The sequence below is a fragment of the Acinonyx jubatus genome, chromosome F2 (genome assembly GCF_027475565.1).
Source record: "Acinonyx jubatus isolate Ajub_Pintada_27869175 chromosome F2, VMU_Ajub_asm_v1.0, whole genome shotgun sequence".
Classification (NCBI taxonomy): Eukaryota; Metazoa; Chordata; class Mammalia; order Carnivora; family Felidae; genus Acinonyx; species Acinonyx jubatus.
In genome coordinates this window covers 27,474,104-27,494,301 of record NC_069394.1, presented here as the reverse complement: position 1 = coordinate 27,494,301, position 20,198 = coordinate 27,474,104, and the positions used below count along the sequence as shown (strand labels likewise).

At 33.9% G+C, this 20,198-nt stretch overlaps 1 long non-coding RNA gene across 1 annotated transcript in view; it reads right to left on the bottom strand.

Annotated features, from left to right (window-relative positions):
* LOC128312843 (uncharacterized) overlaps positions 1-20,198 on the bottom strand; it is a 161,431-nt gene that overhangs the window by 103,458 nt on the left and 37,775 nt on the right. The window contains exon 2 of the long non-coding RNA XR_008292660.1: positions 8,257-8,332. This is a non-coding gene — a long non-coding RNA (uncharacterized LOC128312843). The remainder of the gene's footprint in view (positions 1-8,256; positions 8,333-20,198) is intronic.

Sequence of the window (20,198 nt, the reverse complement as noted above, 5' to 3'; positions counted from 1 at the left end):
AAGTCGTACACTTATTCGATGCAGCCACCAGGCGCCCCCAAAAAAGGTATGTTTAAAGGTCAAATGGTTTGGGCATTCATATTTTTATTTATTTACTACATAACTGAAACAATGTTATTTTTATTTATTCCGCATTGTCAAAAAATATGAAAATAATAATGGTATCTCTTTTAAAAGGATAATCTCCATGTCCAGGAATTTTAGTTAAGGAAACACAAGTTTAAATTTGAATTTTATTCTTAGTAGAAAAAGAAAATATATCACAAATAGAGCTTTTCTTTCATTTTTATCTAATTGATTTATACATTTATTTTTATTATTTTTTATTTCAGAGAGAGAGTGAATGAGAGCACGTGCATCTGACTGGGGGAGAAACAGAGAGAGGAGAGAGAGAATCCCAAGTGGACTCCACCCTCAGGACAGAGATGGACATGGGGCCTGATCCCACAACCCTAGGATCATGACGTGAACTGAAATCAAGAGTCCGATGCTCAACCGACAGCCACCCAGATGCTCCATCTTCCTTTCGTTTCAACTTCTCTATTAGAACTATGGTGCTAACATATGCCTCCCCAAAGGGGTGCCTGGTTGACTTAGTCGGTTAAGCACCTGACTTTGGCTCAGGTCATGATCTCACAGTTCCTGAGTTCGAGCCCCATGTCGAGTTCTGTGCTGACAGCTCAGAGACTGGAGCCTGCTGTAGATTCTGTAGCTCACTCTCTCTTTGCTCTTCCCCTGCTCATGCTCTGTCTCTCTCTCTCTCAAAAATAAATAAACATTAAAAAAATTTAAACATATGCTTCCCAATCAATATATTTTATATTATCCAAAATGCATGAATTTAACATATAGTCAAACAATCAGCATATTTTATTTTTGTTTTCCTGGAATTGACCTAAACTTTGGAGAGAGATATATGTATATACACATACAGATACCTATATATCTTTCAATTTCAATATGCATCACTAATTCATGTTAAGGATAGATTAAGTAAGCTTGGAATTCCAAGAATCAATATTTGCGTTGCATGCAGAAAGTCTATTTAAGAATAAAAATAAGTGATCAATAAAAGAAGACAGATAGCTGGTCACATTTGAATGTATGAATCCAGTTGTGCATGAATCCAGCTTCTCTGATTGTACCTGCCAATTATAAAAATCAACATCTCCTTTCTTCCCTTGAGATATTTTGGATTGTATGCTGATGCTTGTGATTAAAATATTAGTGGCCAACACAAAGATCAAAGTTGTTTATATTTTACAGATGAAGAAATTACCAGACTCAATGAATACATAACTTAACCAAATCAAATACATGTTAGTGAAGGCCAAACTATTTATTGTATGTATTCAGACAGATTTCTTAGCATTTCTCATCTTTTATAATTTTTTTTAAGCCTTAATGGTCTATACACAAAGAAAATTTCACTTTTTAAATCATTGGTGAAATATAGGAATTTTTACCTGATACATTTAACACTCATCTTCTTATTTGTTAAAATGCCTCAGTTCTTTAAAAAAAATTTTTTTTAACATTTATTCATTTTTTAAGAGACAGAGAGAGCCAGAGTGTGACTGGGGGAGGGGAAGAGAGAGAAGGAGACACAGAATCTGAAACAGGCTCCAGGCTCTGAACTATCAGCACAGATCCCGATATGGGGCTCGAACTCATGGACTGCAAGATCATCACCTGAGATGAAGTTGGACGCTTAACCAACTTAGCCACTCAGGTGCCCCAAAATGCCTCAGTTCTTAATATGCCACAGAATGCTAGAGCTATAAAAATAAATATAAGTATTGTTTTTTCTTTATTTGGATAAAACAGGAAATTCTATATTTTCCTTCCAGGTTTTAAAATTTTCTGATAAGCAGCACATATTCAAGACAATCCTTTATGATACCTTTACAAATCAGGGAAATTATGGATTTGAAAAGATATTATCTCTATTGCATTCCTTTCCCTGGGGGGGAAAAAAACTACAAGGAGTTTCCAATATAGTAGGCAGATTAACTTATGACCTCCAATCAAATATTACATTTTTGTCTACTGTTTATCTTGATAGTATTACTCATCAGAACCAGAAAATACAAATTTTTAATATTATGAGAGCATGCACTACTCTGAAAAAAATTATGACTTGTTCTCAACCATAAACCCATATGTTCAATCACATAGACTTACATATGCCTGAAAAAAGATCTACATTTATAGGTATGCCGCATTTTTTTCCACAGATCATCTGTTTTATAAAAGTGAAATTCTCATATTTTATTTTTCTTCTGCTCTTACAAAATATATGAATAGTTCATCAAAAGGCAAATGAAGGCAAGCTTAGTAACTTCTGGGAGATTTCCTGTGTCTTTTACTTAATGTCAAGAAATATGTAAAAAGTATGAATGTTCAAGAGAAGAACTCACAGGGATAGCTGTATACATAGTTTTTGGACACTCTGAAGTAAACAGCTCTCTCTTTAAACCATATTTGTTTTCTATTTCTAGCAAATAAAAAAAAAAGCCATAACTTTATCAATGCCATGTAGGATGAAAAATACTTTACATTAAAACATTAAAAATTAATTTGTAGTTTATTAAAAAATATTATACTTCCATATGTATATATAACAGTTTGAGCTATTTTATCTGAAGGAGGAATGCATTTCTCTGAATAGAAAAAATTTATTTATTAAAATTAATGTATTTATATAATATTAAGTACTTTACTAAAAGAATATAATAAATATTCAGATTTTATATCCATTTTATTGATATTTTCTTGTTGAATTTATCTTACAAATGTATAAAATAGAATATATTTTGAATGTATTCTTATATGTATATCTTCAGTAATAATCATTCTTATGATATTGTATAATTATAGACTGCCCCTTGAATATGATTAAAATGCTGGTATGAAAACAAAAAATGGGTCAACTGCAACTAAATACTTAAAAGAACAAGTTAAGTCGTGGAATAAATCCAGTACCTCTCATTCTCCTATATGTTTATTTTTTCTTCCTAATCCCATATCACAATAGTCCATACGAACAGGTATCACAACTGAGAATATAGCTAAGAGGATAGGGGAGAAGAAAATATATTGGAGCAGGTAAAGAAGCCATCTATTTCTCATGACTACTAAAGGGGTAAAATTAAGGATTATCATATGTTAATAATTCATATTGGAAGACAGAGCAAAAGTGAGTGGGAGAAAAGTTTAGAAACAGGAGAGAACAATATAAGCAGTATAGGCAATTCTGAACCACAATTCTGTTCATCACTTTTAATGTAAACACTTTAATTTTTTTTAATTTTTATTTATTTTTGAGAGAGACATAGTGCAAATGGGGGAGGGGCAGAGAGAAAGGAAGACACAGAATCTGAAGCAGCCTCCAGGCTCTGAGCTGTCAGCACAGAGCCTGCTGTGGGGCTTGAACAGGTATCAAACAGAGCTTGAACTCATGTACTGCGAGATCATGATCTGAGTTGAAGTCGAATGCTCAACTGATTGAGCCACCCAGGCACCCCGTAATGTAACATTTTAATGTGCTCAGTACAATTATAACATTTAATATGTAATATATATAAATTAAATATATGTAATATAAATATATATTATAAAGTAGATATTATATATATATATATATAATTTAATGTAACATTTATAATTCAATATATAGTTACGAAGTACTTTCTATGTGTCCAACACTTTTATGGCACTGGGGATACATCAATGACCAAAACCAAACATCCTTGTTCATATAGAGCTCACTTTTTATAGGAAAGACAAAAAGACTAAATAAGTGATATATCTGATGTGACTAGCGCATAGGAAGAAAACCAGTAAAGTTCTGAAAGCTAATGGAAGGGTGTGTGTGTGTGTGTGTGTGTGTGTGCGTGCGCTGGCCACACAGGGAAGATGACATGTAAATAATAGTCTGAAGGATATGGGGGAAGAAATTAAACATAATGAAATTTGGGTGAAGAGTACACCTGTCATAAAGAACAATGAATAAAAGGCTCAGAAATGGGATTATGCTTGAATCAGATGAGAAAGATGAGGAAGGGGCAGGTGTTATGGTCTTATAGAAAGGTATCTACTATTATAAGAACTTCAACTTTATTTTGAATGAGATGTGAAGGCATTGCAAATTTTGGAGAAGACTACAATGATATATTTTTCATTTAACAGGAGCACTCTACCTACTGTTGGAGAATAAAAGGAAAAGAAAGGGGTGGAAGAAGGAAAAGCCAATTGGAGACAGCTGGGGGAAAATTAGGGTAAGAGACATTGGCAGTTTGGTCTGAAGATGAAATGATGGAGGTGGTAAGAAATGGCCAGATAGAGATGAGAGGGTTTGCTGCAAACTGAAGATGTTGAAAGAGAAGTCAAAAGTTCCACACAGCAACTTTTTGCAAATGAAACTTCAACCAATAGCATGTAAGAATTCATGTTGATGGGATTGTAAAATGGTGCAACAGCTATAGAAAACAGTATAGCAATTTCTCAAAAAGTTAAAAATAGAATCGCCAAATGATCCAGCAATCCCAAAATATACTTGGATCCAAATAAAATTGAAATCAGAATCTCAACAAGATATTTGTATTCCCATGTTCATAGCAGCACTATTCACAATAGCCAAGATATGGAAACAACCAAAGTATCCACCAAGAGATGAACAGAATATGCATACAATGGAGTATTACTCAGCCTTAAAAATGAAGGAAATCCTGCCATTTGCAACATCGATGAACCTGAAGGACATTACTATGCTAAGTGAAATAAGCTGGTCATAGAACAAAAAACACTGCATGATAGTTGAAAGCAAGCATGAGGTCTCTCATGGACTGGCACATTGTTTCTTCCTGGTTCCAAACATAGGTCCTTTGACTGTGAACGGACAGACTGTAGACACTGTAAATCAGCATTTGTTAGATTTTGAGAAACTATGCACGTGAACGAGAGGAAAGGGAGAAGGTGGAATTATCTGTATAACAGATCACTTATCTAGGTGACTCCTGTCCATTTGGAAAGGGGCCAGAAGTCTTTGTCCAATATAATGGAAAATCATGCAATTGAAGAGACATCAGGAAAAAGAAAAGAAAGAAAAGAAAAGAAAAAAGAAAAGAAAAGAAAAAAGAAAAAAAATAAACAAGAACAAAAACAGAATGACACACATTTGAAATTCCTTCTGATGTTTGATGCTTGTGTTCACTAACCCTTCCCTGTATTTACATTCATTCAGTGTTCAGGGACTGGCTTTATCTTGGTCTGTTAGATTCTGATCAGTATAAGAAATCTCTCTGCCTGCATGCCAAAATCTTTATATTTTTCTCTCACTATTGTGCTTTACCTTTCTCCTTTCTGAGGGTGTCAGCCCTTGTTTCCTGTCTTTGCTTGCTAAATATACCTATGTTCTTTAACATGTTCAGAGGGCTGTCTTCCCTCTGTCTGAGAGGAGCTACTCAGTTACAAGTCATATGCATTCTTTTAGTTTTATACCAGAAAGCTTTAGCTGGAAATTGTTAAACATCTCCTCTTAAATAACTATTTGAAAGTTCCTACCAAAAAAAAAAAAAAGATCTATACATTGGCTTGACTTCTATCTAGGAAAGTGTTACTTCTTTGTCTCTCTTGTCATTATTTTCAGTTGTTTTCCAAATTTCTATATTTTGAACATTTTCTTGTTTCTCTCATGAAAATTTTATGTACTCTGAAAGCCTTCCCTGGTGTTCATCTTCAAATTTAGATTAGGGCCTCTCACATACAGTAATACAATATCTACTTTGGTTTTTTAGCAATTACCACAATTTTATTGCTTGCTTGCTTGTTTGATTGATTTGAGAGAGAGAGTGTGTGTGTGCTGGCATTGCAGGGGCAGACGGAGAGGGAGAGAGAAAGAATCTCTTAAGCAGGCTCCATGCTGCTCACAAACTGTGAGATCATGACCTGAGCCAAAATGAAAGTCAAATGGTCAACCAACTGAGCCACCCAGGTACCCTACCACAATGTATTTTAATTACTTATTTATGCATTTATATATATTTTTTATTTTGCAGTAAAACTGCTGAGAGCACACTAGGTCTCTATCTATTTCAATCCTATACTTGCTATACCTGACTCTGCTCAGAGGAGAGCAGATGATGAAATATTTCTGAATGAATTAATTAATGGATATTAATTCCATGCACATGACATCTTAAGTTGCATTTACCATTAGGATCCATCTCCTGACTTCCATTCTTATGTTTTAAATATTTGTCTATGTTATAAAACTATTTTTAAGACAGCCTCACCATTTTTTAAAAATCCAAACCGACTCTGGTTTTGATCTTGATAACATATCCCCTAAGTCTCCCAATTTCATAATTTGGAACTGAATATTAGACCTTTTTCTCTCTCCCCATTGCCCTCATGTCTCAGGAAAGATGATGCACTTTCTGGAATTCATTCTCTCTTCTCTATGCATGTGATTATACAATGAGTATGATCTTATGCCTTCATTTTATGGTCTATTGGAATAGTCTGCATTCTGGCCATTTCATGGCCAGTATCTCTTTCAGATGTGCAAATCTTTCATAGGTATCCCTGTCACTTACAAGCCACTTTGAAGTCACACATAAGCCTCAAAGATTTCCTTAATCCTATTTACAAACTCTTTTCAAACCATTCTGGATCATATATAATATGCTTCACCCTGGTCTCTGGGTTTTTCTCCCAAAGCAAAAACAGTTTTCTGTAACAGAAAGGGTGCCCATTTTGGTAACAAGAATGTACTGTTTGGACTTTTGTTCTCCATTTATGTATCTTTTTATCTTTGGCAAATCACTTACTTGTCTATGGCTTGGTTTCTTTCTACAAAAATAAGATAATGATATTTCTATTCTTGTGTGATTATGTGTGTGCACATGCATTCATGCACTTATAACATGATTATGTGCGTGAGGCACTTAGAAGAATGCTTCTTGTACAGTGACTGCTCACTTAGTAGTAGCTGCTATCAGGATGTCCACCCATGATCTGACCAAGCTAAACTACCCTAAGTCCACATATTATGCTCGACACTCTTTCATAGGGACACAGACCATGATTAAGTCTGCACTGATTTATACAAATATCTAAAAATAATGTTTCTTAAATCTCTCTACCTCCACTTTAGAGTAAAGCCTTTCCAAAAAGGGCTTCTCTACTTCTGTTCCCTACTCCCTTCTTCCCAGTCCCTGTGAATTTGCTCCAACCTGGTCTTTGTCTCTGGCACTCACCAAACTATTCTTCTTTAAGTCATCAATGGTAAGAAATAGTTCACATGAAATATTTCAAATATGGCCCAGTATGCCTCTGTAACCAAGTGCCCTTAGCTTCATAGAGAAAACAATAGTTTCCCACCAAAATTAAAAGTAACTGGGTACAGTAAGGTCTCCAGATCTTGAAGTACTTGGGTGAAATAAGTCAACCAGGTTCTAAATTGTGCACACTCTGTGTTATCAGGAAACTTCCATATTTTTGGTCAAGATTGTCAAAAACCTTTGAGTTACTTAATAGCTACTCAAAACCTTATACTCTCTTACATCCATAGAAAACTTTAACAATGATAAAATAGGAATCTTTTTCATCTATCATATGATAGCATAAAGTTTTCTTTTTATATATTGTGTTGTATCAGCACTGAAGTGCTTAGTGCTTATTCAGATTGAAGGTAAATTGAGCAATTGTGTATGGAACTTGATTGCTGACAGCCAGGAAGAATGATCCAGGATCCGTATCTCAACGTCTCCAAACTGGCAGAATTATCTGCAGTATTTGTACAAATAAGGAAATTTATTTTTCTATATCGATAATAGTCCAAAGCTTTGTGCTTGTGAGGAAAAATGCTCTCTGGCAAAACAAACGTTTTTTTTTTTTGTTTGTTTGTTTTTTTTAATACCAGGAGATATTTCATTAAGTTAGTTTAATGCAATGTAAATGCCAACTAACTGATTGTCTCTATATCCTTTTCTCTCTGAAACTTGCTGTTTTGTGTCTGGGTCTTAATTTACAAAGGTGACTGAGTGATGACATGGAGAGATTAATGCACTGAAAGAAAATTTCAATGTTAATGACAGTTCCCCTAGGAACTAGAGGTACTTTGTAGGGTCTCAGGAGGAACACTAGTTTTTTTTTTTATGTCAAAACATAATACACAGAATTAATAAAAAAGATTAAAACACATGCCTATGACCAACCACAGCTGTAGCACAGTTCTCTATTCTTACATACCTCGAGAGACAGGTTTTGCCAGTGCATATATCAGGGCCACCCGCGTTTGTGGAGTAAGAAATTGCCTTATTGGATTCTGGAAAAAAGAGGTAAATGAAGAGTTAATAAAAGTACTTCAGAAGAAACAAATTCCATTTAGGGCAAGGGTTCAAAGACTGGGACACTATCCTCAGTTGACTCAGCCTTGGGGTTTGAAGGCACAGAGATACAGTGTCCTCACGGTAGCTACCCACCTAGCTCTCACGGTATCAACGCAACCACAATAAGGCATCTCTGCTGTAATTCAGTGCACTAATTGCCAAGTTCAGAAATTAATTTTCCAGGTGGAACAGTGAAAAACTTACGAATCAATTAACATTTATATCACAATATAAAAGGAACAGAAGAAAGTTACTTTGATTTACAACACTGCTTATAGAATACTGTAATCTCTAGCACATCTATAGTATCTTGACATTCTCTTCCTGAATTATTTTGCTTCATACATTTATTTTTCTTAATTTATTGTCATGCTGAGTAACTACATATTTCTGTGATCCTTCCTCTACTTAATACATGCTGTTATCACTAGGTTATAGAGTTCCAAGGGCTAAAATCTCCTTTTTACTTTCCATTGTGTAGTTCAATGCTTGTTATATCTGTCTGTCTGTCTGTCTGTCTATCTATCATCGTCATCTATAATAGACTTTCTGATCTTCATTTGTTAAATTTTAGCATACTGTATCTGAACAACCTTGGAGCATAGTGACAAACATTGAACTGTCATGAGATAAATACTGACTCTCTTTTTTCTTCTCATTCTTTTTTATGATCCATAGTAAAAATTAAAATCTTCTTGATTGTTTGTAGTGTTGGCTTTAAACTGTTTTGTTCATATCAAATTGAAAGTGCTGATTTGAACCATATCTTCTCAGCAGCTAGACATGGCATGCTCTAGGAAAGCAAGACTTGGGAAAAAATCCAGGCAATTTCATGTCATATATACCATATGCCAATAGATGCCACCATTGCACTGTGACAACCATCTGTGTTGTGGTAACAACTCTCTTCTCCATTTTCCTATTAGAGAATGCTTAAGTATGAATCATTAAATATAGTTTGGGAAATATATCCTACACGTTTTTTTCTATGCCCTTAAAATACGGATGGAAAGTTAAATTTCCAAGGAAGAGGTATTTCTGGTGGGTGTTGAATGTATTGTTGCTACTGTTATAGCTGAAATACTATGAGATTGACAATATTCCTTGCAATTATTTTAACCTTTGTATGAATCAAAATTTTCCCATTATTGAACAAAAACTAAAAGTTAAAATTAAAAAGCCTGCATCAGATTATGTCTTGTGTTTATTATTTACATATTATCTGGTTACTTTCTTTAAAGTATTTCAAAATCCATCTATGTTTTAAATTTCACCATGGAAATTTAGGAATACTGTACAAAGTAACACAGCAATGCTGTCTGAGGTATTTGTAAGAAAAATCTCATCAAGTTATGGAACAAGGAACTCAAACATTAGAAAGAATACACAATCATTACAAATAATTTTCTCTTTTGTGTTACTGAATGCATCCAATTTATGTGCCTTTGTACTGAAAGGTAACGTTCTTCTTTCACTCATTTTCTTTTGTATAATTCCTGATAAGATTAATTTGTGACTTACAGTTCTCTTCTTTCAAAACAATTCTACTGACTGGCCTCTAATTAGTGGTTTGTGCTCACATTAGTAAAATCCATCACCATTTTTACTGTTTTTAACTGATAATGAAATAGAGAATTTTCAGAATAGAGCATACCTATATCTACTTGAATGCTACATTCCAGATTATTATTCCTACTGCTGAAGCTTAACTGCAGCACACGTGTGAGAGATTTATTTTAATAGAGTGAATAAAAATATATTCTCTACTCTTTACTGCTTCACTTTTTATAGAACCCAATTCAAGGCTGCTCAAATTAGTGTACTTATGTACTATTTTACAATTTCTGTCTATATAAAAACATGAACATAATTTCCTTTAAATACAATTTTAGGAATGGCAATAAAATTTGAAAATTCTATCACATAAAACAATGTTGTCTTTATCAACCTTTAGTATATATCATAGCTCAATAAAAATTTGATGATTTTCCAAAATATAATATGTTTAGTTTATTAAAAATTATAGAATGATTATAGAATTACAGAATACTTCTTCTTCCACAATTTTAGTTGTGGAAATTCTAGTGAATTTTTCATGTCTTTTTTGATCAAGCTTTTACTCTCTTATAACATAAAAAGGTTATATGCCATTATTCTAACACTAAGCCATCTAATTCTCATATCACTTATTAGCTTCCAATTTCGTTGACTCTTTTCAATCCTTGTCATCTGAAATTTATTTATTGTCAGGTTTTCTACATACGCACATAAGGGAAAGAAATATTTATTTCCTTCATGAATACAAAGTATTTAGATAGCATTTTTAAAGCCTTATGAAAATATAACTACTCCCTGTTTTTCCTCAAGAGACATATGGACATGCTTTAAAACTACCACATTATTTGACAACTTTATGAACAATTACTGGAAAGAAAACATTACATACACTACTTTCACATAGAATTTATTGATAGTTGCTGAATCTTGCAGATTTTTTGAGAGAATTTTGTTTCAGAAGAGTTACAAGTTTGGCCTACATAAATTCAATCCCCAATGCAATCTTCAGATCGCCAAACTTGTCCCTTCAGGAAGCTGCCTATGAAAACTGTAGTTTGGGCTGTGAATGACAATAGCAAAATGGAAAAAAAAACAAAAAACAAAAAACAAAAAACAAACAAACATGCAAAATTAATACTGGGGCCATGAAAACAATAAGAAAGAAATTAATAAAGGTGAATATTGGGCTGTCATATAGGCTAATTAAGAAATTTATTCCATTACCAGGGCAAGGAGATTTTGTAAACCTTTCCCACTGGTAGATAGGGGCAACTGACTGATAGGGGTTTCATTGTTTATGCCCTGAATAAATTAAATGTAATTTTCTTCTTTCAGTTCCACATTGTGTAGTAAGTTTGTGGTGGGGAGTAGAAAAGGGAGAACAATTTTTTCTTTCAGTTAATAAGACATCAGACTGTATTAGAACCATGACAAGACATAATAGAAAGAACTTTGCATTAATCAACTCAGAGTTCCTACACTGTCAAGTCAGATGCCATAACTGATAGCACTGCTGATTTGCTTCCTTGGGAAGGAAATGCAAATTCTTTTTGTAGGAAGAACAATACAATGGACACTCAGTGGATAATGGCATAGGTCACTATAGTGGTGATTATTACCTATGCCCCAGTGTCCATTCTCCTCTTTCTCTCTCTGGAGGGATCATGGCTTCTCAACTGAAAACAGCATTTCCTAATTTCTCTTACAGCGTTTTTGACCCATGTGGCTTAAGACAAAGTTTGTCAGTAGAAGTGATGTGACCAACTTCTGGGTCATTTCCTTTATTTTAGACTTTCTTTCTTATTATGATTGTAACATCCTTGGAATCCACATGCTGAGAATGGCAGAGGCATTCCAACCATGCCTGTTTTTGACTATTAGATGAGAGATAATTAAATATTTGCCATTACTAAACCACTGAATTTTAGGGCCACCTTTTTCTAACATCTTAGCTTGTATATTCTCAGTAATACAATTATGGTTTTATGATTTTTAACATACTATTACTTTCAAGTATATTTAATACACTATTGCTTTCAAGTTAGTATGCTATTTAGGACTTTTAATAAACTTCTACAAGTAAAATGGCCTACACTTTTCTTTTTTTCATCTTAATCCTACTTACTCTTTTCAGTTTCCAGAACTATCGTTTGGCTAGTTGAATAACATCCATGTATATATTTTACTTAAAAAGGAAAGCAAAGTAGGGGTGCCTGGATGGCTCTGTTGGTTAAGCGTCCGATTTCAGCTTGGGTCATGACCTCACAGTTTGTGGGTTAGAGTCCCGTGTTGGGCTCTGCGCTGACAGCTCAAAGCCTGGAGCCTGCTTCTGATTCTGTGTCTCCCTCTCCCGCTGCCCCTCCCCAGTTTGCACTCTGTCTCTGTCTCTCAAAAAATAAACATTAAAAATTTTTAAAAAAACTAAAAAAGAAAAGTAAAATAGGCCATTTCCTGCAAGAATAGAATGCATACTTTCTAAATGAAATACATATATACTAAGGTTCACATTACTTTTATTTCATCTGAAATGATACACAGCATTTGGAATCAGATATATTTTCAATCAACAAGTCATAAATGTATATTACTAATGAATTCAACTCAAGAACATCAGAATGTGCAGACTTTCTGGAAAGGTGTGAAAGCTTTGATGCTAGCCACGATTTTATTTGAAATTCTAGGAAGAGTTATTTTCCTTATTTTGTAAATCTGGAAGCACTATAATTACAGGATTTAAAATAAATAATCAGAATTATATCCAAATATCCCAAAAGCTCTAAGCTTGCACATATGATTGTGCATACATTGTTAATGCTCTTGGGCCCATTTCTTTAATAACAATTTACTTTCCACTAATTACAAAGAACACACAAAGGCAACCATCAGATCAAATAATGCCATGCTTATTTTAATATGTATTTAGTAATTTGATGAATCCTTACATCACTGATACCTGACAGCTGTTATTTCGCTTTCTCAAAGAAGTTACTAGGTTCGGGAAAATGAAGAGTACCAAATTAGCAAATAATCTCTATTATATTTAATAGTGTTACTGTTTCCATTCCAGACACATAATTTCTGCTGCAACAGGTGATTATTCAAAGAGAGGTTAGAAACTTACTTGTTAGAACTGTATCTAAACTCTTCTAGGAAAGCACATTAAACCTAGTTATTATTTGTTGCAGGAGGTAAAATTTGTTTCTCATATTGCGGAATAAAAAAATGTTGAAAAACATATTGTTGAATAATTCATATATATTTTTATTCAGTATAAGCCAGCCCAGAAAAAAAGTATAGCCCATATCAAATCACACTCAAATAAAAAATAACACTGAAAAAAAAGCTAGGTTTTGTCTCTCAAGCATTATATATATCCACAGCATATGCAATTATTTTATAAACAAAAATAAATTATCCAAATAAACATTATGATTTTATTCTAAAACTAAGATGATTTGTAGCTGTGTTACAAATGCTATTTACCTTGAGAATTGCCCCTAGAAAGAGACATTTAAATGTTAAGCTTAATAATTGGATACATATGTATGTTAAATTTAATTTACAAGAATATTTACCTAACTTCTGTTTAGAAATTGCTATCACATAGTCTCAGTTTCAAGACTTGAGTGACTTTAACAATTAAAAGTAGGATAATGGCACAAAAGTCCTATATCCAATAGTGTATAATAGAACGTGTTAAGTAATGCCATTTCACTTTAGTGCTATTATGTGCCAACATCTACTGATTTAAGTACATAGAAGTTTGCTGCTAAGAGAAAAATTGTTAACAATTTTCTGAATAATGAAAACATTGTATTTACAATAATTTTCAAAGTGCAATCCATCCACTAAAGCTGAAAAGTGTGTGCACCACATGATTTCTCCACTTTGAAATACAGGAATCCATGCTATAGTGTATTTAATAGAAGTCAGTGATTGCCCGGATGCATATCAATGTTCTGGGCACCATGACCAACTCTGGAGTTAAGAAAAAATACAAGATGTTTCCTATCATCAGTAAGCTTATTCTTAAAAAAGCAACCACTGTCATGAAGTATGTTCACATAAAGCTCCATGCATTAAAAAACATTCTCACACTTACTCTATTTGAATCTAAAAAAAATAAAATCTCTCTATGGTTCATAATAATCATTTTCATTTTCAAACAAAGTCACAGAGACTCAGAACAACAACAACAACCACAACAACAACATATTCTAAGTTTACAATGATATATAAGAAAAACATAAGAAATATGTATATTGAGTTAGTTATACTTCCAAATCCAATTTTATTATTACTTCATCACATTTTAAGAAAGAGAAAAACAGGACTCACATCCATCATAACACTTGTCAGTGTCCTGTACTGTTAAGCAAACAGGGAGCATAGATTCTGTTCTTCAAACCACCAATTCAGGGTTATATCCATTTTCACTACATACTCTTCGAAGGTGAATATTATTCCTGATATTATGTCACTAAATAAGGCTGTCATAGAAATTAGTGTCTTATTTGTTTTTCATAAAATAACTCAAAATTAAAATGAGATAAAAAATTGCTCAGAGGGGCACCTAGGTGGTACAGTTACTTAAATTTCTGACTCCTGATTTCAGCTGAGGTTATGATCTCACAGTTATGAGATCCAGCCCTGCATGGGGCTCTGTGCTGACAGCCTGGAGCCTGCTTGGGATTATCTCTCTGCCCCTCCCTACTCATGAGTGTGCCTGCTCTCTCTCTCTCTCAAAAAAATATTATATATAATATATAATAAAGCTACTTAGCTACTTAGCTTATTTTCCTCCACCCCTTTCCTTCAGTGCAGTTATATTATTCATTTGTAGTAGGTTCATTTTTCCTATTTGTTTTCTAAACTGTTTGCCATCTCTTCCTTGTGGATTTCAGTTATTTATTTCTGAGTATGAGAAATATTAATCATTTAGGAAAGCATGTTTTATAACAAAGTGTATGCAATCACTTTTGACCACAGAAAGTATTATAAGCAATTTATCTAATTAAATTAAAAATGCTGAAGGTGGTCTCTTGGTTGCTGCCGTCTTTATTTATCATCATAAAATATAAATTACTCCTTGAATGACATTTGTATCCTCACTAAATTCTCACCCAAACAAATATTCTGTATACAGTCCTGCTTCCACTTACAGAATTCCTTATATAAAAAGAAACAACGCCTGTATTTTCTCTATTCAAGGTCTTCCATAAATCCTCTCTCATTTGTGAACTTTTCAAAATGACTTCTGTATATTTATTTTCTTTTCTGTTCGAAAAACAGATACAGTACAACTCAGCCCAGGTTTAATATTTTCTTAACTTTTTTAATGCTTATATTTTCTTCTTTGTCGAAATATAATTAACATAGTTATAAGAGTCAGGTGTACAATACAATGATTCAATAATTCTATACATTTCTTTTTTTTTTCTTTTTTTTTAAATTTTTTTTTCAACGTTTATTCATTTTTGGGACAGAGAGAGACAGAGCATGAACGGGGGAGGGGCAGAGAGAGAGGGAGACACAGAATCGGAAACAGGCTCCAGGCTCTGAGCCATCAGCCCAGAGCCCGACGCGGGGCTCAAACTCACGGACCGCGAGATCGTGACCTGGCTGAAGTCGGACGCCCAACCGACTGCGCCACCCAGGCGCCCCAATAATTCTATACATTTCTTAATGCACATCAGTGTTAGTATGTACTCTTAATTCCCTTTACCTATTTCACCCATTCCCTTAGACCCACCACCCCTTTGGCAGCTACCAGTTTGTTGTCTATATTTAAGAGTTTGTATTTTTGTTAGTCTCCATTTTTCATTGTTTGTTCCTTTTTTAAAATTTTTTTATGTTTATTCATTTTTGAAAGACAGAGAGCACAAGCAGGGGTGGGGCAGAGAGAGAAGGGGACACAGAATCTGAAACAGGCTCCAGGCTCTGAGCTGCCAGCACAGAGCCCGCTGAGGGGCTTGAACTCACGAACCACGAGATCATGACCTGAGCTGAAGTCAGGTGTTCAACTGACTGAGCCACCCAGGGGCCCCTGTTTTGTTTCTTAAATTCCACATATGAGTGAAATCATAATTGTGTTTCTCTGACTATTTCACTCAGCATAATGTGCTTTCGGTCCATCCATGTTGTGCAAATTTCATTCATTTTTATGGCTTAATAATACTTCATTGTGTGTGTGTGTGTGTGTGTGTGTGTGTATCTCACATCTTCTTTACCCATTCATCTACTGATGGACACTTAGGTTGTTTCCATATGTTAGCTATTGTAAATAATGCTACAATAAACATAGGGTGCATATATATTTTTGAATTAATATTCTTATTTTCTTTGGGTAAATACCCAGTAGTAAAATTACTGGATCATATGGGAACTCTGCTTTTAATTTTTTGAGTAACCTCCATACTGTTTTCCACAGTGGTTTCACCACTTTTGAATTCCCACAAATAGCGCACAAGGGTTCCTTTTTTCCCTACCCTCATCAACACTTGTTATTTCTTGTATTTTTGATTTTAGCCATTCCAACAGGTGTAAGGTTTGTGGTTTTAAGTTTCATTTGGTTGATAATTAGTGTTGATACATCTTTGAAAGAATTTTCAGATGCATTAAAAATGGTGCAAAATCAGTTCAAAGAATTCCAATATACTTTTCAACTATATTTTTCAAAAGTTATTTAATTACAAAACAACAGCACAAATACAAGAGCTAAAAAATTTACACTGGCACAACAGTGTTATCAAATCTGTAGGCTGTATTCATATTTTAACTATTGCCATACTAATGCTGGTCTAGCATCAAATTTAGTTGTCATATTATTTTGCTTTATTTTTTTCTGAAAAAAATTATCAGTTTGTCTTTGGTCTTTTATGACTTACACATTTTTGAAAAGTACCAGCCAGTTATTTTGTTGACTGTGGATTTGTGTGATATTTTCCTGTGATTAAATCCAGATTACACAAATTTGGCTGCAATGCTGCAACAGTGACTTTGTATTTTTAATGCATCATATCAGGAGGTACATGCTGTCCTGTTAGTTATATTACTTTGTCACTTGTCTAGCAATTGTTACTTTGTTACTTTGTCACTTGATTTTAGTATTACCTGCTTGGTTTCTCATAAACTTGATATTTTCTTTAATTAAAAATATCTTTTGCTGAGATATTTTGAGATTGTTTCTTATACTTTTCCATTATTTTTTATCATCCAATGATGAAGTTTGCTTATAACACCTATCACTGTGATATCTGTCATGGAAATATTTTATTTTCATCATTTCTTTCATAAGTTGTAATTTTGCTGTGATAAATCACTTTTATTTCTTCATGTTTTATTAATTTATATGTTTATTTGCTCGTGCTCTTCAGTATAAATTCATGGATTCTGATTTTATTGTTTGCATAAAAATCTACTATAGAATGGATCATTATAATTTGCTGCTCAAATTGTCTCTTATTGGCCATTGGTAGCTTCTCTAAATAGGCTTTTTAAAATCTATTTCATGTGTCCATCATGTTTTGAGTACTCTCTTGCAACTGTCTCATTTTTGTTCTAATCTTACTTTGAACAAACATGCCCTAGCTCTGAAACTATTCATTTGTCCGAGAAGCCTGAGTTTCTCATGCTGGAGGATGAAATGCATAAACTAAGATCCAGGTCTTAGGCATACTCATTGAGGTGTCACTGCTTACAGGTACTCTCAGAGAACAGAAGTAAGATATGTCTATATCGATATTTATAATTACATATATGTCCATACACACACACACACACACACATTAGTAAGTCTGTCTACCTACCTACCTACCTACCTGTTACCTGTATTACCTGAACTCACACTGACATCTTCAATACCAGCCCAACACCACAGGGCTAATAATATCCTTCTTTTTCTTTATTTTTATCCCCTTAATCTGACAGAGAGGAACCTGGCTTTCATTATTCACAAAATTTTTATTTGCTCAATTTTAGATTGTATATTATATAGATGTGGAATTACTAACCCATACCTTTATGCAAATCAAACTATTCACTAGAGCAACTTATTTGCTTATAGTTCTTACTTTTAGTGTTATGTAAGAGAGACAAAATTAGGTTTGCAAAATTACTTAGATTAGTTCTTTGTTCTCTCTTCCCTCTTAGGATGCAATTATGATATTCATTTGTAGTACATTTAGGTTCATTTGTTTCTTTTTGCTTTTCAGTTTTGATCCCCTTCCTAACCTTACTGATTTTAATTATTCAATCTTTGACTTTGAAACATTAAGCATTTTAAGTTTATTTTTTATTTTTTTTAACGTTTATTTATTTTTGAGACAGAGAGAGACAGAGCATGAATGGGGGAGGGTCAGAGAGAGGGAGACACAGAATCTGAAACAGGCTCCAGGCTCTGAGCTGTCAGCACAGAGCCCGACGCGGGGCTCTAACTCACGGACCGCAAGACCATGACCTGAGCCGAAGTCGGCCGCTTAACCGACTGAGCCACCCAAGAGCCCCTTAAGTTTATTTTTAAAAACATATGGGTCTTGTCATTTTTTCCCATAAATAGAAAAAAATGTCCTAAAATTTATTTGAGAATTTTCACAAAAGACCCCAAATGGACAAATACATTCTTAACAAGAACAAAGCTATAGGCATATTTTAACTTCAAAATATATTGCAAAGCTATAATAATCAAACAGTATAGTACCAGCATAAAAACAGACATAGAACAATGGAACAGAATCAAAAACCCAGAAATAAGCCCACAAATATATGGTCAACCAATATATTTTTAAATGTTTATTTATTTTTGAAAGACAGACAGAGAGAGAGAGAGAGAGAGAGAGGCAGAGAGAGAGAGAGAGGCAGAGAGAATGAGAGAGAGAGAAAGCATGGGGGAGTAGTAGACAGAGAGGAAGACACAAAATCTGAAGCAAGCTCCATGCTGACAGCAGAGAGCCCGAAGTGGGGCTCTAACTCACAAACTTGTGAGATCATGATCTGACTGAAGTTGGACGCTTAACTGACTGAGGCACCCAGGAACCCCTGGTCAACTAATATTAGACAAAGGAGTCAAGAATACTCAATGGAGAAGGGATAGTCTGCACTAAATAGTGTAGGGAAAACTAGATATCCACATGCAAGAATGAAATAGGATCCCCATCTTAAAACCATTCACAAAATTAACTTAAGATGCAAGACCTGAAACCATAAAACTCCTATAAGAAAACATAGGGAAAAAGCTTGACACAGGTCTTAAGAATAATTTATTTTGGATATGACACCAAAAGCACAAACAACAAAAGCAAAAATAAGTAAGTGGGACTTATATCGAACTAAAAAGCTTCTGCATAGTAAAATAACAACATGGATGAATCTAGAGGACATTAGATTAAGTGAAATAAGCCAGACACAGAAGGACAAATAATATATGATATCACTTATTGAGGAATCTACAATAATCAAACTCATAGAAACAGAGAGTAAAATGGTGGTCGTCAGGGTCTAGAAGGGGAAACAAGGAGGTATTAGTCAAAAGTTGAGAAGTTTGTTACGCAAGGTGAATAAATACTAGAAATATACTGTATAGAAGAGTGCTTATAGTTAAGAATTCTGTATTGTATATTTTAAAAATTTACTGAGAAATAGATCTTATGTTAAGTGTTCCTATCACAAAAAGAAATCTATGAGCCTTATATATTTGTTTTTTGTCTTATTTCTCTAACTATATTATAAACTTCTTGAGGACAGAATTCAGAGATTTATTTCACGTAATTCCTCTCTTCCCCAAGTGCTCTGGAAACATATGGACTTCAAGAACCATGCATATACAGTACTTATATTTAATGATGAGAACCTGAACAGAAATCTAAGCATGCATACTCTTTTTCTTTTTTCACAATAATTTAATAAACAAAAAAAAGAGTATGGGAAGAGTAATTGAAGGCATAGTTTGGCCTTGGAAACACTGCTTTTGGTTCAAATCTTAACTCTAAAATAGTAATAGCTTTGCAATCTCGATCCAGTAAGATGAAATCTTTGAAATAAATTTTCCTATCTTTTAAATACAGATAATGTTAAATGTGAGAATGGTATGTGATAACGTGAACACCTACGTCGGTTTGGGCTGCTGTAACAAACTGCCATAGATTGGGTGGCGTTAAACAACAGAGATTTATTTTTCATTGTTACAGACGCTGGGAGTTCAAGAGACAGGGTGCCAGCTGGTGGGAACCTGGAGAGTTCCCTTCTGGG